General features: G+C 39.5%; 1 pseudogene; it reads left to right on the plus strand.

Annotated features, from left to right (window-relative positions):
- The first annotated feature begins 13,254 nt into the window (after positions 1-13,254).
- On the plus strand, positions 13,255-25,519 carry LOC139309295 (vomeronasal type-2 receptor 26-like; annotated as a pseudogene).
- The last annotated feature ends 709 nt before the right edge of the window (positions 25,520-26,228 follow it).

Here is a 26,228-nt window from a genome sequence, read left to right on the forward strand (position 1 = left end):
AACTAAGTCCATGTGTACTAAGTCAAAAATTTTGTTAGTTGATCTAGTAGATTTTCTTGGCCTGGGACTAGTTTTTAGTTTTGTAGATTTACATACTGAGCATTCCAAATAGTTTTCACAATTTTTTATTTTGACACCTTCTGCGTGTTCAGTCATTTTTTGTACTACAGGAAAACTGGCATGTCCTAACTTCCTATGTAAGATGTGAGCACACTCATCATGAATTGGTTTACCTATTTTTGGTTTTTTTTCATTGTGTGCATCTGCGTGATCATGAGATATTTTACATTCATCATTGTCACTGTTGCTAATATTTTCACCATCTGCTTCAATACAATCTTCCATATTTGAATCAATGTTATGCAACCATTTTTCCTTTGTTATCAGATAAGGTAGGCCTCCTTTAATCATCACAGTGCCTATATTTATTTTATTCTTCTCCAAAGTCGCTTTTCCCTTTGAGAAAACTATATTAATGTCAGAATCTCTACTTAGTTTTATGGCACTTAGTATGTTATGAGGTATTTCAGGTATTAACAATACCCCCTCTATTTTTCCTAGACCAGGCAAGGTTACATTTCCTCTGCCTAATACTTGAACCTTTTCTTGAGCTACCTTTATTACAAATTTATCTTCTGTAAATGAAGACAATATATTTTTGTTATTAGTGGTGTGATTAGTTGCTCCAGAATCAATAAGCCAATTATTGTTCTCATTTTGCTGTATTTTAGTGTTGTCTTGTTTATTTAATCCATTCAGTGAACCAGATTTTCTATCCTTTGAATTATCTCTGCCCCCTCTATTCTCTTTGTAATTTGGTGGGCTTTTATATCTATGTCTATCTATGGAAGACTGTCTATAATTGTATTTGTTCCTATATTCTGACCTATGTCTTTCCTTTGAAATTTTGGGACAATCTCTTCTATTGTGTTCCCTGGATCCACAATTGTGACATTTAAATGTTTCATTATATTTTTCTTGGAAAGCTACTTTCCTATAAGGTTTGTGTTCTGTGTGATTGCTAGAACGATTTCTTCTTGAATTGTCTTCTGCTATCAATTTATTGGATAGACTTTCTATGGATAAATATCCTAGATTGATAGTGTCTAAATGTGACATAAAACTGTCTCATGATGAATCAAGTGAGTTGATAATAACACTTTTCATTGTTTGGTCTGAAATCACCTCCCCCCTCAAATGCAGCTCAGCTCTTATTTTGTTTAAAGATATTAAATGCTCACTTATGGAAACCCCTGGTTTCACTCTAGATGAAAAGAAATCCTTAGACATTCTTGTGGTGGTAGCCACACTATCGCTGTGAAACAAATTAAACATGCATTGAATAATTTCTGAAACAGTCAGATTAGGTTTGATGCTATGATACATTGCAGGAGACACACTAGATATTATTAAGAAAAAGGCTCTATGGTGTAAACAATCTATTTTTAAAGTCCAAGGTCTTTTTGGGGGACTAGTGATAAAAAATAGTAAATTTTCCTTCATAAAGACAACCTGGAGTTGTTGATACCATTCTTGCAAATTAATGCCATCAACCCTTAGTTTTGGGAAGTCACTGGGTAAATTTCCGACATTATTTTGTCCATTACTTACGACCTGGGGCAGTCCGTGGTCTCGCAAGTGTAGAAAATTGCAAAACGGCATGGGGATGCTCGCAACGAGTCTGCGTGGTTCTCTCGCCAGTTCATGTCTTCCCGGACCGTCTGCGTAGTTTCGCGCATGCGCGTTGTCCATTTCTTCTTTGGAGTCGTCGTGGAAGGTTCTCTCCATTGCGGCTCGCTCGCTCTGCTCTGCTTCAGACGAGTCGGTCTCTGGTTCGACCTTGGGAGTTCTGACGACGGCGGCTGCTCTCCTTTTTCTTTTGGGAGCGTTGGCACTTGCTTCGGTCTGTGGTGTAGGGCGGAATCGACAAGGCTCTCTGGGTTCGGGCGTCATCGCTTTCGAAGTCAGGATGGGAGCGGGCAGGTCTTGAGGTATCGGCTTGCTCGCTCGCTTCTTCGGTGGCTCTTTGGTAATTTTTAGTTTTGGCCCAAATGCAGCAAAAAGTGTTTTCATTGCTGATTTTATTTGGGATTTTGTTGAGTCATCTTCACTTTCTGATTCTGATTCTTCTGAGGAGTTCGAATCTTCTTTTTCATTTTCGTTGTCTGATAACGTTTTTCGCGCCAGAAATTTTGAATTGAGCATTTTGATTGGCTCTGCTTCGCTCACCTTGGAGGCCTGTTGAAACCAAGATGGCTGCCATTCAAAATTTCGCGCGTGATCACTGTTTTTCTTCTTCGTAATGACTTTCTCTGCAGTCATATCACTCACTATTTTTGGGTCTTTAGACTTCTCATTAGTGATGTTTTTCTCTCTCGCTGCTCCGCTGTTCTTCAGCATTTCTTGGAGGTTCGCGATGAGGCTTTCATCATTCTTCTGGCTTTTTAATAGTTTTAATATCTCTGACCTGAGTTCGTTATTCTCTATTTCGATTTCCTCCTGGTCATCATTTTCGTCTATTATTTCTTCGTCTTCAGTGGTGTATTCTTCGGATTCTCTCGAAATTGCGTTTGTGGATTCGTTGATTATTTCTTGTTCTGTTTCCATTTCTTTGCTGTAGGCCCTGGTGTTGGGCCTATCTTTCTTAGACATTTTTAAGTTTTTATTGAGTCAATTAACCATCCTCTGCTACCAGCTTGTTGCAATATTTTTAGGATCAGACTCAATAATATTAGTGAGAGTTAAAGGTTTAAATATACTTCCTTTTATTTACAATAGGCATTCTATATTCACTGAATATTCACAGATAGAAGCAAGGAAAAGGATGTAGGTGGCTCCTTATATATACAATGGGTGGAGCTATAAGTGGGAGTGGTGAATTATGAATACATTAAGAAGTGAAGAATAAGTTAACCCCTGATACCCCATTCATATACTATTTACACATTAGAGAATAAGGCATTTACATCTGACAAAAATCTTAGCTAGAGGTTCTCCCGAACCCCTGCGAACACCCCTGGATTGAATCCAATGAAATTGAATCAAGAGTACAAGGAGGTTCTGCTCATCTCAGTGGGAAATAAGCTTTGGAATTAGGATTCAGCTTGCCCTGGTTGGAGAAGAGTCTTCTTAAAGGAGAGGTCCATATTCTGAGATGTTTTTAAGGAACCCAGCCTGATAAGAGAGTAATCTATGCCTCTTCTTGACTCCACTGGGATCCTGCAACAGTCCTTTTTCTTCTAGGAAGTCACCTCAACAGAAAACCCCTGCAATCCTCTTGCTTACCTTGATTGTTAACTAAGTTCAGTCCATATGGAATCTAAGGAGACTGTAAATTTAACTAACAATAAATGTGAGTCTGTCTTTCCATGCCAATTGGTGTCATTAAACTATAATTCTTCATGTATTTATGAAGGATGGAGGAATGCATGTTAATATGAGGAGGAATCCACCAGTTGTCACTTAATGCTTAAACTTTCTCTCAATTCCACCACTCCAGAGTTTATTAATTAAAAAAAAAATCCTTTACTGCAATCTGATATGCCAGAAGCAAAACCAAGGAATTAAATGAAGCATCTTTCTATAGTTATATCTCCTATAACTGTTACATATTATACATATATATGTTATACTTATCTAAGTGAAAAACTACTTGGCCAATATTTGCATCTATCTCCATTTTTCATGGATGGTGACACCTAACATATTTTCTCTGTTTTCCTGTTTTTCTGCTTAGTCTCTGCCTCAGTCCAAATGTGTGGACAATTGTCATCCCGGATTTTTCAAGCGGACTCGGGAAGGAGAGCCAGTTTGTTGCTATGACTGCATTCCTTGTCCAGATGGGACCATCTCCAATCAGGAAGGCAAGTGACATCAGAGGAAATATTACTGGATTCATGCACAGCATTTTAATCAATGCGCTGTTAATAGACATATCCAAGCTTGAACATTTTGTTCTTGTTTGTTAATTTCATTATGCCTGATTTCTTCCATATGGGGAGCACTAAGAAAAAGATCTTAAAGGATAAGGTGGGAAGCGAGAGAAGGACATGGTGGATTGGCCAAGGCTACTTCTGCCAGAGAAAGTCTCTCTTTTACTTGTCAGTTTCCTTCCATGTTGCCCTTCCTGAATTCTTTGAAAGTTGAGGAAGGGTTTCAGGTGAATGGCTTTTTCTCATCTAAACCAACTCTACTTTATAGGCCAAAGATACATCGATCAATCATTCAATCAATATTTCCATCAATTAATCCATCAGACAATCTTTATTAAGATCATAGGGCCACATAAAAGGCAACACAGTTCTTGGCTGCATTAACAGAGGGATAGAATCAAGATCACATGGAGTGTTAATACCACTTTATAATGCCTTGGTAAGACCACATTTGGAATACTGCATTCAGTTTTGGTCGCCACGATGTAAAAAAGATGTGGAAAGAGTGCAGAGAAGAGCAATAAAGATGATTAGGGGACTGAAGACTATAAAGAACGGTTTGCTGGAATTGGTTATGTCTAGTTTAATGAAAAGAAGGACCAGGGGTGACATGATAGCATTCTTCCAATATCTCAGGCATTGCCACAAAGAAGAGGGAGTCAAACTATTCTCCAAAGCACCTGAGGGCAGGACAAGAAGCAATGAATGGAAACTAATCTAGGAGAGAAGCAACCTACAACTAAGGAGAAATTTTCTGACAGTTAGAAAAATTAATCAGTGGAATCTCTTGTCTCCAGAAGTTATGAATGCTCCAACACTGGAAGTTTTTAAGAAGAGATTGGACAACCATTTGTCTGAAATTTTATAGGGTTTCCTGCCTAAGCAGGGGGTTGGATTTCAAGACCTCCAAGGTCCCTTCCAACTCTGTTTTCTATTCTAGTCTATAAACAGAAAGATCTAATTGGGAGGATCATGGAGAGAGAGCAGTTGGGTTCAAGTGACAAGAGAAAACCCAACAGAGGACACTCTGGAGATTCTTGGTCATCCAAGTCATGGTTATAACAAAGGTGCTTTTTCAAAAGGCAACTGGACTTTATTTGATTTTCCTTGAAGATGTTTCTCTTCTCACCCAAGAAGCTTCTTCAGTTCTGACTGAATGGTAGAAAATGGAAAGATTTATATTCCTTAAAGTCATCTAGTCATTAGGAGTCTTTCTGAAAGTCCTTGAGGTCACTTGGAGGTTTATCTGTGCCCTCAGGATCTTGGATGGAAAGCAGGGGTGAAATACTACCGGTTTGCTCCAGTTCGGGCAAACCGGTAGTAATAAAAACTACCGGTTTGGGCAAACTGGTAGTAAAAAAATGCTTTAAAAAAGTAAAAAAAAAAGTTGGCCACACCTACCCAGTCACATGACCCCACCACCACCACCACCAAGCCACGCCCACAGAACCAGTAGCAACAAATTTTACCTTTCACCACTGATGGAAAGTGAAACATCTGCAAGGAAAAACAAAGGAAGTCCAGTCATCTTTTGAAAAAGCACCTTTGGGACAAATGGAGGACTCCTCACAAATCCATTGTGAGAGGAGAGAGGTGTAAACTAAATTTACGATTATTAGGCATAGAATCTGCCTCTTTCCTCTCCAATACTTTAACTTCCAAAGTTGTGATTTAAGAAGTAAAATCTAAATATTGTTTACAGCCCAGTTCAGCACTCCCAGGTTTGGCAAAATGATGGCATAATGGATCCATTGGTGGGATTGCTATTGAGCCTGCCAATTTCCTTGTATTTTGCCAATTTTCTTAGATATTAAACAGTGGAATTCAAACAAATGACACACACACACACACACACACACACACACACACACACAGAGAATACTCTTGTGGTTCTAAAAGGGGGAAAAAAGCCTTCTATTCACTTTTGGGATTAAGAGCAACCAGACATAATAAAAAAAGAGGGGTAAAGATAATTAAGGGAACTTCACAGTTTTGTTGTTGTTGTTGTTGTTGCTTTAATTTATATGCCACCCTTCTCCAGAGACTCAGGGTGGCTTACAATGCGTTAAGCAATAGCCTTCATACTTTTGTATATTTATACAAAGTCAGCTTATTGCCCCCACAATCTGGGTCCTCATTTCACCTACCTTTGAAAGGATGGAAGGCTGAGTCAACCTTGAGCCTGGTGAGATTTGAACTTGCAGTAATTGCAAGCAACAGATGTTAATAACAGTGCTTAGTCCACTGTACTACAGGCTCTTTTTACTACGGAAGATACTATGGTATCTTCCAATTCTGTTATTAATAAATTTATATATATATATATATATATATATATATATATATATATATATATATATATATATATATATACATACATACATACATACATACATACATACATACATACATACATTCATTTTCTTACTTCTTCGTAGGTTTATGTATGTTTTTCTTCTAGCCAGGTTTTCTCTACGTAGCCAAGGTTTTTTTGTAGCTCCAGCTCAGTAGAATCTCATCTACTCGGTTCTGGGCTTTTTTCTTTTCTAACACCTAGCAAGCTCTCACTGCTAGGTGGGAGACCTAAATACAGCTAACGAGCTAGAAATGGATCTATTTAGGTCTCCCACCTAGCAGTGGGATATCCACCATCCTAAGGAACCCCAAAGACAAAATTGAGTTAGAAAATCAAGGAGTATATGAAATCCCATGCACCGCCTGCCCCACCACATACATCGGACAAACCAACAGACGAATAAGTGCACGCATAGAAGAACACAAGAACTCAGTCAGAAAAGAGGAACCAACTTCTTCCCTGGTCCAACACCTTAAAGCCACAGGACATGATATTGACTTTAAAAAGACCAGAACTATCGCCAAAACTGAACACTTTAACAACAGAATAATCAGAGAAGCCATTGAGATAGAAAAACGCCCACACAGCATGAACAAACGAGACGATACCTCCCGCCTACCAGCCATTTGGAAACCCGCCCTTATTGACAAACGAGTCCCTAACACGACGAATGACACCAGACCCACACTCACGAGTGCCACACCTGATGTCACCACCACACATCCACGCAGAAAGCAGACTCAAACCCACACTGATAATGAGCCACGACCAAGGACCAGAAGCCAGACCGCAGCTGCATCATTAGCCACTTTAAACCCCTCCAATCCATACATGAAGCAGACTGACACCCACCATGAAGAGCTCACACGGCCACAAACACGAAGCCAAACAACAAACAACAGCAGCTCACCAGCTCAAATCCCCCTGCAACTCAGACTAAGCTGAGCACAACCAAGCCCCCACCCAAACAGAACACAACCCCAGCCAATCAGAGCACAGCCAAGCCCCTAACCAATCAGAACACACCTCCACCCAATCAGAACACAGCCAAGTTCCCACCCAATCAGCTCACACCTCCACTAGCAGTTAAAAGGAAGAGACAGCTGCGATCTCACATTGCTCCTGGAAGCACGAAGCCGAGAACACCAGCCTGAAGATGACGAATGAGACTTCGTCGAAACGTCGCCAAGACACTTCCAATTTTACGTGGGAGAAGACCCGAATAACCAAAGACCTACATATATATATATATATATATATATATATATATATATATATATATATATGTATATATGTATATATATATATGTATATATGTATATATATATTTATAACATGTGGAGCTCATTAAGTCATTAAAATTGTCACCAAATCTAGATAGTATGGAAATAGATTAATTCATCTATTCAATTTTAGAAGCTAAAGTCATTGCAGAGAGTGACAACAGCCTCATTTCTCTTGTCAAATTTCTTCAGGATTTGATCTTTTTGTTTACATCAAATTATTTTATGTATTCATTTCTTTCCCAAATTTATATGGCAATCTTATGTATGGGCAGTTACTGGAGTGGCTAAGACTTTGGCTGGATATCTAGATTGTTTAGACATTGGACAGCAATGCCCTTGAAATGATATAATTCATGCAGAGATCCAGAGAACCATCTGAAGGGGCATTCCATTGCAATATGATGTAAAGTTTGTGGGATGTTCTCACAGTCACAGTTAGTATTATCAAGCAGCCCCCATTTCAGTGGTGAAATCCATATTTTTTTACTACTGGTTCTGTGGGCGTGGCTTGGAGAGTGTGGTGTGGCTTGGTGGGCATGGCAGGGGAAGGATACTGCAAAATCTCAATTTCCACCCCCCTCCAGGGGAAGGATACTGCAAAATCCCCATTCCCATCCCACTCTGGGACCAGCCAGAGGTGGTATTTGCTGGTTCTCTGAACTACTCAAAATTTCTGCTGCTGGTTCTCAAGAACCTGTCAGAACCTGCTGAATTTCACCCCTGCCCCATTTGTATTTCCAAAGTAGGCATTTGCCATGGTTGGTCATATCAGTTGTCATCCAAAGAAGCTCTTTCTTGAAATACAAAAGGAGACACTATAAAAGAAATATTACTTTCTGTTTTCTCAGATACTGAAAAGTGCACCCAGTGCCCAGATGATCAATATCCAACTGAGAACCGAGTCCAATGTATTCCCAAAAGAATAACTTTTCTGTCCTATGAAGAGCATCTGGGCATCATCCTGGTCTCAATTGCCCTACTTTTGTTCCTAACCGCAGGCTTTGTTTTAATCATATTTATTAAATATCTAGAAACTCCCATTGTCAAAGCCAACAACCGGGACCTCTCCTACATCCTCCTGGTCTCCCTTCTGCTTTGCTTCTTATCCTCCTTGCTTTTCATTGGTCAACCAAGAAAAGCCACCTGTCTTCTCCAACAAGCATTGTTCAGCATTGTCTTTTCAGTAGCTGTGTCTTCTGTGTTGGCCAAAACAATCACAGTGGTGTTGGCATTCCTGGCCTCAAAACCAGGAAACAGGATGAGAAGCTGGTTGGGGAAGAGTTTGGCCAACTGCATCATCCTTTCTGGTTCTGGTATCCAAATTGTCATTTGTGTCATGTGGCTGGTAATTTCTCCCCCATTCCCTGACACTGACCTCCATTCCCAACCTGGAGAGATCATCCTTCAATGCAATGAAGGGTCCATCACCATGTTTTATGTTGTGCTCAGCTATATGTGTTTCCTAGCTGCCATTTGCTTCACTGTAGCTTTTCTGGCTAGGAATCTACCTGGGGCTTTTAACGAAGCCAAGCCAATTACCTTCAGCATGCTGGTTTTCTGCAGTGTCTGGGTCTCCTTCCTGCCCGCCTACCTGAGCACCAAAGGAAAGTCTATGGTAGTTGTGCAGATCTTCTCCATCTTGGCCTCCAGTGCTGGGGTGCTGGGCTGCATCTTCTTTCCCAAATGCTACATCCTCCTCCTGAGGCCAGATCTAAACACTAAGGAACATCTAATGATAAAAGTAGGGAAATAATACCGAAACTGTTTTTAGGCTCATAACATTTCATTTTTCATTGATGTTTTTATTGTGCTTGTATGCTTCCTTTGCACCAATTTGACAATTAAAGTTATTTAAAAAACAGAATAGAAATATGAAGCATTTAAGTCTAATTGAATTAAAATTTGACATAATCTTCAAACAGTAAAACAATTTAATTGATAATTAAAATTCATACGCAGCTAGGGATGGATAGGATAAGCAATAAGATAATTATATTAACATGAGACAAATACTGAAGAGACAAGTTTTCCAAAAGAAATTGAGAAAGTGTATGTTGCCTAAGCTGGAATGAATATGGAAATGTAAATCTTTGAACACATTCTCTCTCGCTCGCTCACTCATTCTATGATCTCTTCTTGAAAGTAGATGAGGGCAGTAAATCTAGATGTTAAGAACACCGGATGATGACCCTCAGTTGCAACACTGTTGATCAGCGGTCCCCAACTTTCTGACTTGGTAGATTGGCAGTAGTGGTGGCGGCTGTGTGTGGGGGGAGAGGGGATGGTTTCATGCAAGCAGTGGGCATGCACACAAGTACACATAGTTCCATTTGCACAAGTGGCAGATGCGCACACCCACCCCTCACCCAAATGGAGCTTTGCATACATTGTGCACACCTGCTGTTTGTATTATCTGGTTCAGAACAGCCTGCAGCCTGGTACTGGGCCATGGCCAGTGGTAGTATTCAGCCGGTTCTATGCGGTTTGTGAGAACCAGTAGCGGCGGTTGTGGGAGGCTCCGCCCACCCACCCGGACATCATCACGTCCCATTTTTGACGTTCTGAGCATGCATGGAAGGCTCTGCGCATGCATGGAGGTGGTGCACGCACTCACATTTGCAAACCGGTAGTGAAGGTAAGTGAATACCACCCCTGGCCATGGCCCAGGGGTTGGGAACCCCTGATCTAAATGATCTACACCAATCATTTCTGCAGGAGTTATATGATATTATAGAGTTTGTGTGATCTCAGAATTTCATGACTTTGGTCTTGAGTCATCATTGTCCTAACATCCTTCTGTACATAACCCAAAAGTATTAATCCAACCGCAAAACAGCACCTGGAAGACTCAACAAAACTGTGCCCCCCCCCCCAAATAGAAGATGTTCAGCGTTGTGCTATGTAAATAGAAAATATGCTAGAAAATGTCAGAAGAATATTACTGGAATGTCACTATCCAGACTTGACTAGGGAGCTGCAAGGAAAGCCCACCTTCTCCAGAAGCTGTCGAGAGGAGAACTTCATCACATCCAATGTCTTTATTACATCCAATGGTGGGAAAAGGTTCTACACATGGGCAGAAGCACCCTGCACACGCTCACGGTTCTGAACCGGTAGCTAAGGTAAGTGGAACCCACCACTGCCCCTAATCATCTTGGTTGCTCTTCTCTGCACTCTTTCTAGAGTCTCAACATCTTTTTTATAGTGTGGTGACCAAAACTGGATGCAGTATTCTAAGTGTGGTCTTACTAAGGCTTTATAGAGTGATATTAGTACCTCACTTCATCTTTAATGTAATTTAGGATTGCATTGGCTTTTTTGGCTGCCGATGCACACTGCTGGCTCATATTTAATTGGTTGTCCACTAAGACTCCAAGATCTCTCTCACAGTTACTGCCTGGTTTCTCCCAATCTATATGTGTATTTTTGGTTTTTCTTGCCTAAGTGTAAGACTTTATGTTTCTCTACGTTGAACTTCATTTTGTTAGTGTTCAAGTCTGTCAAGATCCATCTGGACCTCAAACCTATAATTTAGGGTGTTGGCTATTCCTGCCAGATCAGTATCATCTGCAAATTTGATAAGTTCCCCTTCTATTCCCTCAGCTAAGGAGACCTAATAAAAAAAGAAAATCACAAATAGCCCCAACTCTTAACATTAGATAAGGTTCAAGGGTACTGATTACTTCCTTCCCAATAGAAGACAGGCAGTCTTTAAGTGCCACCAACCTAGAATGTCATCAAACTACATAGCTCTCCATTCCCTGATGGTCTCTGGAGATAAGTAACCACATTGAAGGACAGCAGAAACCATTATCTGAGTTTTGATCTTCCTTCAGCATCACTTTCTGGGCAAGAACTGTCAGGAAGGAACCCAAGCACAATAGAACAGTGCCCCTATGAAAGCAAGAAAATATTGGAGGAAAATACACACCTGGTTGGAAAAGATGATTAAGCAATATATAGACATGAAACCAGAAGTATTTTTGTTAGGAATAATGCTGGAGGGTTATGATAAAGGGACCACATATTTAGTTTTGCAAATATTGACAGCAACAAGGATCGTATTTGCAAAATACTGGAAAAATGTGCATACTCCACCAGATGAGGATATAATTTGGAAAATGTTAGACTGTGCTGAGATGGACAGGCTGACTTTAAAAATAAAAGACAAGGAGGACACAGAATATTACTTGATATGGAATAGATTTTATGAGTGGTTAGAGATAAGAGGTAGAAATTAGAGGAAGGAAGATTATTGTTATGTATGAATTAAAGATAAAGATGGTTTATAAATGTAAATATGTCAATATTTATATTCATGCTCCTAGAAGCACGAATATTTGTGCTCCTAGAAGCACGAAGCCGAAAACACCAGCCTGAAGATGACAAATGAGACTTCATCGAAAAGTCGCCAAGACACTTCCAATTTTACGTGGAAGAAAACCCGAATAACCAAAGACCTACACACACACACACACACACACATATATATATATACCTACGAAAAAGAAAGAAAGACAAATATATATTTGTTTTTCTTTCTTTTTTGTAGGTTTTATGTGTATTACTCTTTAGCCAGGTTCTACCTACGTAAACCAAGATATTATGCAGCCCTAGTTCAGTGAAATCACAATTCACTAGTTTCTGGGCTTTTTTTTTTTTTCTTCTGGCAGCCAGCAGACCCTTTGCTGCCCATTGGGAGACTAAGATAGATCTATTTCGGCCTTATAAGGCTTCATCAGTTAGCCACACCCTCATCTCATGTATCCTCCCTGTAAAGGTAAAATATTTGTACCTTTGTGGGTACAATATTTGTACCATGAGATGAGGGTGGTCCCTATTTTTCTACTTGCATTTTTTACGTGCTTTCGAACTGCTAAGTTGGCAGAAGCTGGGACAAGTAATGGAAGCTTACCCCATTACGCAGTATAAATAAGCCAATATAAAGAGAAGTTAAGTTAAATTACTTTGTTACATTATTACTACTGTTACCAATATGTGTGTTAATACTTTTTAATGCCTTTTCTTTGTTTTTCTTTTGTAAATGATAAGCTCTGACAATACACTATATTCAAAATGTTTATGAATTAAAAAAAAAAATAGAAGAGTGCCCCTGGGGGGCAGAGTTCTGATTTTTCACTAACACGCTTTTCTCCAGCTACTCCTCTGCAAATGGAGCCATGAAGAAGCTTAAGATCCCCAGAGAAGAAGCTGCTTCTCACTGCAATATTCACAATTTTCGCTTTTGAGATTTCTACTGCTACATCTCCAGTGATTGTTTCTGAGGTAAACATCAGACTGAAGCAAAATGAATATCCTTTACTGCATCAGTAAAGGATGAATGCTTTAAAATATCCTTTACTGCATCAGTAAAGGATAAATGCCTCAGCCACACACATTGTGGCACAGGTTTTGAGACAGACAAGGATTGTGCTCTTGAATGTACTTTCTCTCCTTTCCGGGTGCAGCTTGGTTTGTCTCTGTCTGAATCATAAAGCCACTATAAGGTCCATATTGTGAAGGTGCTTAGAAATAATCTAATTCTTTCTTTCTTTCTTTCTTTCTTTCTTTCTTTCTTTCTTTCTTTCTTTCTTTCTTTCTTTCTTTTCTTTTCTTTTCTTTTCTTTTCTTTTCTTTTCTTTTTTTTTTTGGTACTTATTTAGAAACAGTTCCATAAATTATGGACCTTCTGCTTCTACTTCTGATGCTGTTGGTACCTCAGCCAATATCTGGGAAGCTTACAATTAAGTGCCCATTGAATTTTGAGCTCCAGGATGAGAAAAAAACATGGAACTATTACAGGGCAGGAGACCATACAATTAGTGTCATCACCACTGGAACAAAAATAATGCATACAGCAGTGTTGCCTTTCAACTTGGCTCCTTATTGTCAGTTTGACACGTAAGTCATTCAGTGTGATGGTGTTGCATTCTCTCCATTTGCAGTTCTAACACTCCCATTCTTTTTATTTCACTTATGTCTATATTGCAGGGCCTGTTTAATTTCTTGAATCATTTTGATTTCCATTCCTTCTTTGTTTGTCTTATTTTTTTTTAAGAAAAATCTCAAATTCAAAGGTGGAGCAGGAAAAAAAAACCCTGAAAATGTCCAGATTCTATAACTTTCCTGGTTCAATCCTAAATTATCATTTGAATGCTTTAGTTTAAAATAGCTTTTTCATGAGTTACAGCTGCCTCTGCCCAGCCCATGTCCATATTTTTATATTTGCTCATTTATATTCAATGCCTGATCCTTATAGGAACAGAGAATAAATTGCTTTCCTGAGTCATTTATGAAACAGCCTCTGCTTATTATGATGATTCTACTTTAATGATTAAATTATTTTGAATCCTGGTTACCGGGCAGATGAAAATTAGTTCTGCTATAAATAATGGTTTATTTGTGATTGTTAACCCTAATGGAAAACTATCTCCATTCCATCTCCCCAGCATTCAATTCAAATGAAATGGTAATTATTGGTAATTAATTAATAGTAATTATTGGTAAAGACCAAAAAATATTGGTCAATGGTAATTAAATGGTAAAATGGTATTTATTTGCCTCTGGATTTGGAGAAGTATTGGCTTAAGACTCAGAAGGCTTGTGAAGATGAAGGAGATTTAATTCAAAAAAGTATTTTGTTGTTGCTGTTAGTTATAATGATAATAACTTGAACATTTTTTTCCCATTAGTTTACCTTTTGATAAGTTTAGAATACTACGCTACATTTTTAATATTCAAGTGATCAACAAAACTCCCAGGGTTCTGCGAAATCTCACTCTTGGCTACAACATCCATGACAACTATTTGAACAGACTTGTGACTTCAGATGCCTTGCTGGACGTGCTCTCTACCGGAGAAGCCAATATTCCCAACTACAACTGTGGAAGGAAGGACAACATTTTGGCTCTTGTTGATGCAGCTACCAATGACATCTCCTTCCAGATGTCAACATTAGGAGGCATCTACAAAGTCCCTCAGGTCTGTAATGTGTATTTTTATATAGGTAAATTGAATGGGGTGATTTATTGGTATGTGATAGATCCAACCATCTCTTTACTTTGGAACCAAAGAACTGCTTTTCACCATGTCCATTGTAAGTGTCATGATTCTGTTGTCCCCAATTTGGGTCTGAGCCTGGTGCCGAAGCCAATGATGGTTGCCGGACACGAGGTGCAGGTTTTTTGATTGCTTTTTATTGGAGTACTCCAAGGAAAAGGGCTCCTGGCCAAAATGCCAAGAAGCAAGAACAAAGAATTAAGAAAGCTTTATACATTTTCACTAAAAGAAAAGGTGGGACAAGGCGAGTTAATAAGAAATATCATCTAATAAACATTTTAGTAATAATTCTACAATTCGTTCTATTGGTCTCTAGCTGTCCCTATTCCTAAACCTTGGCTAATAAGTGCCCCAGGAATTACAGTATCTAATACACATTTTATTGGCTGCAGGCCATCACTATTCCTAATTGTTAGCTGAGATCTGCAAGTTGTCAGCTTTCTAACTACCCAGAATTGTTACAAGATTTACAGATGCATATTTCCTATAGATAAGCATTCTTTGTTCTTGCCAGACACACTCCACAATTACAGGCTTCCTGATTTACTTTCAAGTGTGTGACATGACCTGGCTTTATTTTAGCATACAGCCCATCAATTCTGTATCTTGACATGGGTTATTGACTAACCAACAATAAATTATTTGAATATGTTTATTACAACTAAATTGGATTTCTTTGAAGCTAATATTTTGGAATTGAACTGACCGCAAATATAACATAGGGTTCTTCATTGCTTTTTCAGATTAGTTTTGAATTATTTCAAGAGTCGCTGCATGATAAAAGTCAATTGCCGTTTTATCACTGGCTTTTCCCCAAAAGAGGGGTCTTCTATCCAGGAATTGTCCAAGTGCTCCTTCATTTCAGATGGACCTTGATTGGTGTCTTTGCTTCAGACACAGAAAATGGAGATGATTTCATGAGGACTTTTATTCCTTTGCTTGTCAAGAATGGAATTTGTGTGGCTATATCACAACAATTCTCAACAACTGGACATACAGCACCCCTCGTGGATGCCCTTTCTAAGTGGAGACAAGTCAATGTCTTTCTTCACTATATAGAATATGGTACTATTTTGGAGAGGATTATTCTTTTTCATTTAACATTTACGCATTTGCCAGGACCCATTGAAGGGAAAGTCTGGATCACAACACTCATTGGACTATTTCCACTGGAATACAACAGACATCTCAAATATGTGAATAGCATCTGGACCATTGCTTTAGAGGAAAAGAAACGGCCAATAATGGAAGGCTTTGAACATAGTATCTTCGTGGAGCCACCCTTTGGAGATCAGTCATTTCTCTGTTCTTTTTCAAAGCACATCTTTTCCATCAAAGGACGGAAGAGATGCACTCAAAAAGCGCCACTGGAGACCCAAAAGAAAAAGAACATGGTCTGGATCTCTAATTTCCACTCTTTTTACAGTATTATTAAGACTCTGGCCCATGCCTTGAATGCTGCATATTCCTCGGTATTCAGGAGAAGGAAGGAACGCGAAGAGAGATTGGGGACTCTAGAATGCAGCCATGGGAGGTATGCAGTTTTACCAAGCATCCATCAAATTTAGTTTCTTTTGAGAAAAAGTCCAGAGAAGAGGGAGGGGAAGTATATAAACATCCTTGTGCTAGGGGAAACCAACAGTTTTAGCCACTGGGTTCCTCCTGGTTCGGTCGGGTTCGGCCGAGCCGGTAGCGGTGACGATATGACGTCACCAAACCAGTTCTCCCACACACCCCGCCCACCCATGTTATTCTTACCTTTTATTTGGTCCCACCCCCAATCTATTGCTGCCTCCTGAGTCCCAGCTGATGACTAGAGGGAAAAAAACTGTTTAAACTCTTGCCGCGGGGCTTCAAAGGGCCGTCCTACAGCTGATCAGTGTTAAAAGCAAACAAACGAGTCAGGTCGTAAGTACGAGGACCTTCCAAAAATGACTCTGACCAGCTAGCCATGCCCACCTAGTCACATGACCTCCAAGCCACACCCACAAAATAAGCCATGCCCACAGAACCGGTATTAAAAAAATTTAGAACCCACCCCTGCACTGTAACCACCCAGGCCATTATGTCCACAAGAGCAGGAACTATGACAGAAACAGATTGATATTAAACACTGCTAATTTTTAAAAGATGCATGCATTTTAAAACAAATTCCTGTATATAGGGGTTTATGATTAGCATCGTCTGGCGCAGCACTAAAAATCTTCCTCTTTCAGAATGTTTCTCTCTCTCCAAATGAATGGGGCCAAGGAAAGACCAGAGTTTCTTGTGACCTAGTTGGGATTTTAACTGGTCTTTAAATGCCTCTTGGGAGATCAGGTTTGGATTTGGCAAACCTCACCCAATCCCAGCTTTTGGGGGACCTCCTCAGTCTCTTTTGCAGGACCCCACAACAGAGATCTTGTATGTATGGAAGAAAGTGGGAGTGGAACATGGGTTCCCTTCCCTTACTTACTTCCTTACATGGGGTAAAAGACATTGTTTCTCTCTCTCTCTCTCTCTCTCTCTCTCTCTCTCTCTCTCTCTCTCTCTCTCAGTCAAAATCTTCTCTACTGTAAGTGAATTCATTTTTCCATGTCCTACCATCTGGAATAACAGTTAACAGATCTGCAGCTTCTGTTTAACATCATTCAGTTATTGGATGGTTGCTGTATCCTCCCTCTTCAGGCTAACATAGAATAAAAGAGCTGGAAGGGCCCTGGGAGGTCTTCTAGTCCAACCCCCTGCTCAAGCAGGAAACCCTATATGATTTCAGGCAAGCGGCTGTCCAATCTCTTCCTAAAAACCTTCCGCGATAGGACAATTACAGCTTCTGAAGGCAAGCCATTCCATTGGTTAATTGTTCTTTTTCTAAAATTTTCTTTTATGTACACTGAGAGCATATGCATCAAGACAAATTCCTTGTGTGTCCAATCACACTTGGCCAATAAAGAATTCTTTGTTAGGAAATTTTTTTTCCCTTAGTCCTAGTGTCAGCGTTCCAAATTAGGCTCTCTTCCAGCGTTGACATAACAAGATGAACTTTTACCTAGTTTTGTATGTACAGATAGTGTTTCCTGGGAGACGAGGATGGGGGCTACATTCCTGTGAAAAGAACGTGCCGGGAGGTAGAGATGGATCTGCATGATGGCCAATGGGACATTGGGGTTGGAGAGCGGAAGAGGAGGGGGTTGGAAGGAGGGGCCAGTTTGGCTTCAAAATGAAATCAGGAATGTCGGACTCGGCTATTCTTAAAATAAAAGTGATTCATTAGAGTTTGCATTTGAGAATGAAGTTTATTCAAGATAGCACTGAAACCTGACACCTAGGTTGTTTCTCTCCTTGATCCGTTTCCATCCATTGTTTCTTGTCTTGCCTTTTGGTGCTTTGGGAGATAGGGTGACTCAGAGGTGGGATGCACTTACCTTCCCTACTGGTTTGCTAAAACGAGCACTTTGCTCGCGTTCCACCTCTGGGCATGCACACAGCCTTCTGCACATGCACAATGGTGGCGCTTTAGAATAGAATAGAATAGAAGAATTTTATTTCTATACCGCCCTTCTCCCGAAGGACTCAGGGCAGTGTACAGCCTATTAAAAACACAAGACAACATCAATTAAAATAGTTTAAAATTATTAAATGAATTCGGCTCAATTTAAAACCCCAGGAATTTAAAACACCCAATTTAAAATTATTGTGTTGATAGCCCGGCCTGGCGGAACAACAGGGTCTTGAGTGCCCAACGAAATACCCGGAGGTCAGAGATCTTATGCATTTCCAGGGGCAGTTCATTCCACAGGGCTGGGGCTCCCACAGAGAAGGCCCTCCCCCTGGGTGTCGCCAGCCGACATAACTTGGCCGATGGTACCCTGAGGAGACCCTCTCTGTGGGAGCGAACTGGCTGGTGGGAGGCTATTGGTGGCAGAAGTTGGTCTCGAAGCTTTACATCCAGGCAGGTAGGCAGAGCCTCCTGCAGTCACCACTACTGGTTCACGTGATCTGGAGAGAACCAGCTGAATCCCACCACTGGGGATGGTGGGATTGACCCCGCTCTTCCTTGTGGCAGCCCCTCAAATATTGGAAGATTTTTATTATGTCTGCCTTAGTCCTTCTTTTCCCTAGACTAGACATACCCAATTCCTGCAACCATTCTTCATAAGACTCCAGTCCCTTAATCTCTTATTGCTCTTCTCTGCACTTTTTCCAGAGTCTCAATAACATTTTTATAATATTTTTTTTAATTTATTTTATTTTATTTCGAATTTATATACCGCACTTTCTCCCGAGGAACTCAGGGCGGTGTACAGCCAGATAAAAACATACAATACAAACATTAAAAACAATTAAAAGAATATATATTAATTTGGCCCCAGTTTAAAATGACAAACCAATTAAAATATTTAAAAATATGTTAAGCCAGCCCAGCTTGCTGAAAAAAGAAAGTTTTAAGGGCATGGCAGAAGGCACCGAGGTCTTGGATTCTCCTTATCTCTGGGGGCAGCTGGTTCCATAGGGTAGGTGCCCCCACAGAGAAGGCCCTCCCCCTGGGGGTCACCAGCCTACATTGTTTGGCTGATGGCACCCCGAGGAGGCCCTCTCTGTGGGAGCGCATGGGTCGATGAGATGCCGTCGGTAGAAGCAGGCGGTCTCAAAGATAACTAGGTCCTATGCAATATGGTGACTAAAACCAGATACAGTATTCTAAGTGTGGTCTTACTAAGGCTTTACATAGTGGTACTAATACTTTACGTGATCTTGATTCTGTCCCTCTATTAATGCAGCCTAGGATTGCATTGGCTTTTTTTGTCTGCTGCCACAGACTGTTGCCTCATATTTAAGTGATTTTCTACTAGGACTCTGAGATCCCTCTCACAGTTACTGCTATTGGGCCACATTTCACCTAGTCTGTAACTGTAGAGTTGGGTTTTTTTTCTTGCCTAAATATAAAATCTTACTTTTATCCATATTGAATTTCATTTTCTTAGATAGGGCCCAGTTTTCAAGTCTGTCGAGATCCATCTATAATCTAAGACATTGTATTAATTGGAAAAGGTGCTCCAAGATTCCTTCTGATTTTTTGCTCCAGTAGACCAACATGGCTCTTCTCCTTGTCTTTCCCCAAGGCTAAGAGCAGCTCCTTTGAGCTCTTTCTTGACTTCATTACTATTCCCTAAAACAGATTCTGTTTTTCTGCGAAATAGGAGCAGCTGGGGTCTCACCAAAAAAACAACATTCACTTTCTGGATGGTGCATTTATGGATGCATTTGCTTTCTTCCCATGATCATAACAACCTCAGATTCACATTCACTTTTAAATCAACTAGTCTTTTGAGATCATTTTCATAAATATTGTTATCATGTTTGATATTCCTCGTCTTTTTGCTATATGTTTGATTTTTTTTCTTCAACATGGAAAACTTTGTATGTCTCCTTCTCTTAAATTCTACTCAGCTTTTTTTCAGCCCATTTTGCTAAACTACCAAGATGTAGTTTTATATTATATCTGGTTCTAACTTATACATTTATACACTTATACATACATATAGACACCCAATCTGATATCTGCTAGCTAGATAGTTACAGATAGATGATAGAGATAGATAGATAGATAGATAGATAGATAGATAGATAGATAGATAGATAGATAGATAGATAGATAGATAGATAGATAGATATTAGAATAGAATAACAGAATTGGAAGGGACCTTGGAGATCTTTTAGTCCAACCCCCTGCTTAGGCAGGAAACCCTACACCACTTCAGACAAGTGGTTGTCCAACATCTTCTTAAAAACTTCCATTGTTGGAGCATTTGCAACGTCTGGAGGCAAGTTGTTCCACTGATTAATTGTTCTAACTGTCAGGAAATGTCTCCTTAGTTCTGGGTTGCTTCTCTCCTTGATTAGTTTCCACCCATTGCTTCTTGTCCTGCCCTCAGGTGCTTTGGAAAATAGTTTGGCTTCCTCTTCTTTGTGGCAGCCCCTGAGATATTGGAACACTGGTATCATGTCACCCTTAGTCCTTCTTTTCATTAAACTAGACATACCCAGTTCCTGCAACCATTCCAGCAATATTCTCTTAATGTAGTGTAATATAGTGTCAGAAGAATAATTTGGGTTCCCAATTTGAGCAGATTGAGCAAGAACAAATCAGAATAAAATCCAGACATGCTATGTAGAAAAAAGGTGATTTATTTATTTCCAAAAACAAAGAGGTTCCCTTCTGGGGGTAGCTACAGAGGTCTAAAATTTTATAAGGAAGGGTATGTATGTGTGTGTGTCTCTTTGTGTGTAAGTGTGCAGGGGAGAGTTGTGAAAAAGAGTGTGTGTGTCCCTATTAACCTAGTGGTAGTGTAGTTTCAGAGGCAGTCCATTTTAATATCTATTTGAGTATGTACATTCTTTAGATTCTTTTCCTTTACGTTTCTGGGTGCAGAATGTTGAGTATTAAGTTCTGTATACTTATGGATTTGAATCCTTTGGGATTTCTTTTGTCAATCTGTCTCTCATTTGAATGAATTGCCTCTAGCGTTGCCGTTAGGTTAGTCTGGCCTAGTTTTTGCAACATTGCTTCCTTGGACAGGTCAGGTTTTAATGATTAAGGAGGCTTTGTTTTATGGGTTGATGTACAAAAAATATATAAAAATAAAAAAAAAGTAATCTGATAGTTCCCTTACAATAAAGTAGAATTAGCTTGTTTGGATGTATTCCCAATTGGAGAAGATTTATTTATTTATTTTATTTGTATTTTTCATTAAGCTTGTATTTTATGACAGATACAAGTGTAAACATGATTATGAATACATGAAATGGATATGAATAAAAGGAAACATTAGGACAGGGATGGTAGGCACATTAGTGCGCTTATGCATGACCCTTACAGACCTCTTGGGAATGGGGCGAGGTCAACAGTAGACAGTCTAAGGTTAAAGTTTTGGGGATTTGGGGAAGAAACCACAGAGTCAGGTAGTGCATTCCAGGCGTTGACAACTCTGTTACTCAAGTTGTATTTTCTGCAGTCTAGTTTGGATCAGTTTACCATGAGTTTGTATCTATTGTGTGTTCTTGTATTGTTTTGGTTGAAGTTGAAATATTCATTGGCTGGTAGCAGATGATTTTATGTACTACGCTTAGGTCAGACTGAAGACGGCGAAGTTCTAAGTTGTCTAAACCCAAAATTTCAAGTCTGGTGGCATAAGGTATTTTGTTGCGAGCAGAGGACTGGAGGACTCTTCTTGTGAAATATCTCTGGACTCATTCGATTACATTAATGTCCGCTATGCAGTGTGGGTTCCTGATGAACCTGGCAACTTTCTTCTTGACAAATCCATGTTTTCTGGTTTTTTTCAAGGGGTTTATGAACATTCTCTTTATGTAATTTATTCATGGCCTGCTCTAGAATGTTTCCTGTAATTGACAAATTTCGTAAGTTATATTTTTTAAATGCAACTGTTTTCAATATATGATTGACAAATTTTGGCGAACCTTTCTTTTTCATGTTTGAAGATAGTTGTAAAACCTGTTCTCCCAAATAAGAATATTTCCAAGTTAGACTACTGTAGAAGAAACGTTCGAATGAGAACAGATAAAAAGAGGTAAGTTATCACATTTACTGCTTTTAAAATTCTGGATGTTTCCATTCTAGTTCCATCCCTTTCTGGAGAAGAATGAGTTTCTCAATCTTTCCACCTACAAACTGTACTTGGACCAAAAAGGAGATTTAGCAGCTGATTTGAAGATCATGAGCTGGGTGTTTCTCTCCAAGGGGGATCTCATCAAAGAAAAACTCGCAAGTTTTGAAAGACAGAAACTTATTGTCAACCCAAATCATATATTATTACTAATATTGCTCAACAGGGTGGGAGAAATATTGAGGTCTTTTCTCTGTTTTCCCTATTTTCATTGGGTTAAGCTTATGCACCTTTGCTTAATGCTGAAATGGAGAAGCTGCATGAAAATGCTAAGAGAGGCTCTCACATGCTCTCATGGGACTATAGTAGTCATAGCTTTAGGTTGACTGAATGGAAGTGTATTTGGCTCCAGTGGAAATTAAGCTTCCGAATTAGGTGTCTATTGAGATTCTCAGTCATCTGAGTCATGGTTGTCCCAAAGGTACTTTTTCAAGAAGCAACTGGACTTTCTTGTTTTTCTTAGAAGACATTTTGCTTCTCATCCAAGCAGCTTATATTTATATTATATATTTATATTCCTTGCAGAAAGCTGGTCATTTGGACCTGGTTATCTACAGGACCACCTGCTGCCACCAGTAGCCTCCCACCGGCCGGTACGCTTTCATAGAGAGGGGCTCCTCCGGGTGCCATCGGCCAAACAATGTCAACTGGCGGCCCCCAGGGGAGAGCCTTCTCTGTGGGGGCACCTACTATCTGGAATGAGCTCCCCCCGGAGATACAGAGGATCCCGGATCTACGCACCTTCCGCCGCGCTCTTAAAACCTTTTTCTTCCATCAGGCTGGCCTGGCCTAATTTTTTCCCTTTTAAAACACAAATTTTAATTTGTTTTTAATTTATTGGGGTGTTTTTAAATCTGTCTTCAGCCAAATTGTTTAATTTGGTTTTATTCTGTTTTTAAATTTTGTATTTATGTGTTTTTATCTTGTGGCTGTTCACCGCCCTGAGCCCTTCGGGAGTAGGGCGGTATACAAATCAAATAAACTAACTAACTAACTAACTAACTAACTAACTAACTAACTAATTTGCATTCTTTTAGAGAGTCATTGTGGCCACTTGGAGGTTTGTCTATTTCCTCAGTAGTGCAAATGGTGACCCTGAGGACACAGACAAACCTCCACGTGGCCTCAGTGACTCTCTAAAAGAATGCAAATGACCAGCTGTCTGCAAGGAGTATAAATCCTTCCATTTCCACCATCCAGTCAGAGCTGAAGAAACTTCTTGAATGAGAAGCGAAACGTCTTCTAAGAAAAACAAGAAAGTCCAAAGGTGCTTGAAAAAGCACCTTTGGGACTTCACAATTAGGATTACCTTGTCCTGGTGGGCCCAGTGTCCCATGAAAGAGCAGGAGAAGATAAGCAACACAGACCTAGCCAGAGTTATCCATGCCTCAAAATCACCCCACTTGGATAGGGAAATAAGCCTTCTGCTCCTATGAAGAATTCCCAAGGCTTTCTCTTCACAAGGAATCATAATTCTTTGTGAACTTTCTTTCATAAATAATTATTTTCCTTCTTTCACTCCTTTCTTTTGGGAGAAGTCAACAGAATTTCATTTTTAATGTGGGCCAGTGTATTCACAGCTAAAAAAATGACAATAAAGGTTACTTTATCTTATTATCTCATGTTATAATTTTCTGTGGATGCTTAGTCCTGAGACATTTTTTTTGGCATTCCTTCTTTTGCTTCTTAGCCTTTGCCTCAGTCCAAATGTGTGGAAAAATGTCGTCCTGGATTTGTCAAGCGGGCTCGGGAAGGAGAACCAGTTTGTTGCTATGACTGTGTTCCTTGTCCAGAGGGTACTATTTCCACTCAGGAAGGTAGGTCACACTGAAGAAATGTGTAAGTGAAGCCTTGTGTAAGTGGATCCATCCAGAACATTTTGATGTAATTACATGTTGAAAGCCCTATTGAATCTTAACTGTTTTCTATTTTCCAAATGCACAGTTCTTATATAAAGGGAAGAATAGCAAAAATACCTAAGGAAAGGCTTATAAAAGAGAAGAAATTGTGGTGGATTGGGCAAGCTTTGGAAAAATCTCTCTTCTGCTTTATAGTTTGAATCTGTTCTTCCATGTTTATCTTTCTAGGAACTTCTGAATTCTTTGAAAGTTAATAAATTATCTTAGGTTGATTTCCTAAAATGATTGTTGCAATGAAATCTATATAGCCTCCCATCATATCTCCCTTCTCTGGAGATATGAAATGCATCTTGGAAAATAATGTAATATCAATTGTTGTCCCAAGAAGGCATTTATTGGAAAGTGAAAATACAGAGCATTAAAGTAAAATTGCTTTTGGGGTTTCTCAGATACAGAAAAATGCACCAAGTGTCCAGGTGATAAATATTCAAGTGAGGATAGACTCCAATGTATCCCCAAAGTTATTTCCTTCCTTTCTTATGAAGATCATCTGGTTATCATTCTGATCTCTTTTTCCCTTTTCTTGTTCCTAACCACTGGAGTTGTTTTAACCATATTCCTTCAGTACCGAGAAACTCCTATTGTCAAAGCCAACAACCGGGACCTCTCTTACATCCTCCTGGTGTCTCTCCTCTTTTGCTTCTTGTCTCCTTTTCTCTTCATTGGTCAACCAAGTAAAGCCACGTGTTTTCTACGACAAACTGTGTTTAGCATTGTCTTCTCAGTAGCTGTGTCTTCTATGTTGGCCAAAACGATTGTGGTGGTGCTAGCTTTCTTGGCCACAAAACCAGGAAACCAAGTGAAGAGATGGTTGGGGAAGAGCTTGGTCAGTTCCATCATCCTTTCTTGTTCTGCTGTCCAAATTATCATCTGCTCCATCTGGCTGGGAGTTTCTCCCCCATTCCCTGATTTTGACCTCCACTCCCAGCCTGGAGTGATCATTCTGCAATGCAATGAAGGCTCTGTTGTCATGTTCTATATCACCCTCAGTTACATGGGCTTCCTAGCTGCCATCTGTTTCACAGTGGCTTTCTTGGCCAGAAATCTGCCTGGGGCTTTCAACGAAGCCAAGCTGATCACCTTCAGCATGCTGGTCTTCTGCAGTGTCTGGGTGACTTTTGTGCCCACCTACCTGAGCACCAAAGGGAAATACATGGTGGCTGTGCAGGTCTTCTCCATCCTGTCTTCTACTGCTGGTCTATTGGGTTGCATCTTCATCCCTAAGTGCTACATTATTGTTATCAGACCAGATCTGAATACAAAGGAGAATCTTACTGTCAGAAGAAATATAGAAATATGAGAAAGAGGAATTTTAACTCTCAACATCCTCTGACAGGATAATCTCTGAAAAATGATCCAAACTGTTCTCTGTATGTGAACTGGGCTAATAATTTTTCTTGAAATAAAGAGCTGATGGAAGATAGTGTGCCCCATCCTTGTCCAGTAGAATTGCAAGATGGTCACTGAGCTCTTTGGAGCAGTTGAATTAGCATTTCTGTTTTTTGCTCTTAGCTTTCCTGAGGTCTGAAATTCCACACTTACATATTTGAAAAATGAATGTTCAATTGTTGCACCTCTTTTTACTGATTCTTACAGCTTGGGAATCATATATTGTTTCAGTTTTCTTTTCTTTTTCACTTAGGTAATAAATGTTCAAGTTATCACAATTGTTATAAATATTTAAACAATATCCCAATTATTATAGCTATCAATTTTCTATTTTAACCTTTTCTTTTATCCTTCCACTGTTAATCCCAGTGTACGAAATACATCTTTATTCCACTGTTAATCCCAGCATAATCATCTTTATTTTTCTCAGTGATAATATCAGTGTAATCATCTTTATTCACTGTTAATCCCAGTGTAATCCTCTTTATTTTTCTTACTGTTAATACTGTTAATTTCTTACTGTAATCATCTTTATTCCACTGTTAATCCCAGTGTAATCATCTATATTTTTCTCACTGTTAATCCCAGTGTAATCATTTTACTTACTGTTAATCCCAGTA

The sequence above is a fragment of the Pituophis catenifer genome, unplaced genomic scaffold (genome assembly GCF_029215685.1).
Source record: "Pituophis catenifer annectens isolate HBS135680 unplaced genomic scaffold, rPitCat1.0.hap2 SCAF_2, whole genome shotgun sequence".
NCBI lineage: Eukaryota > Metazoa > Chordata > Lepidosauria > Squamata > Colubridae > Pituophis > Pituophis catenifer.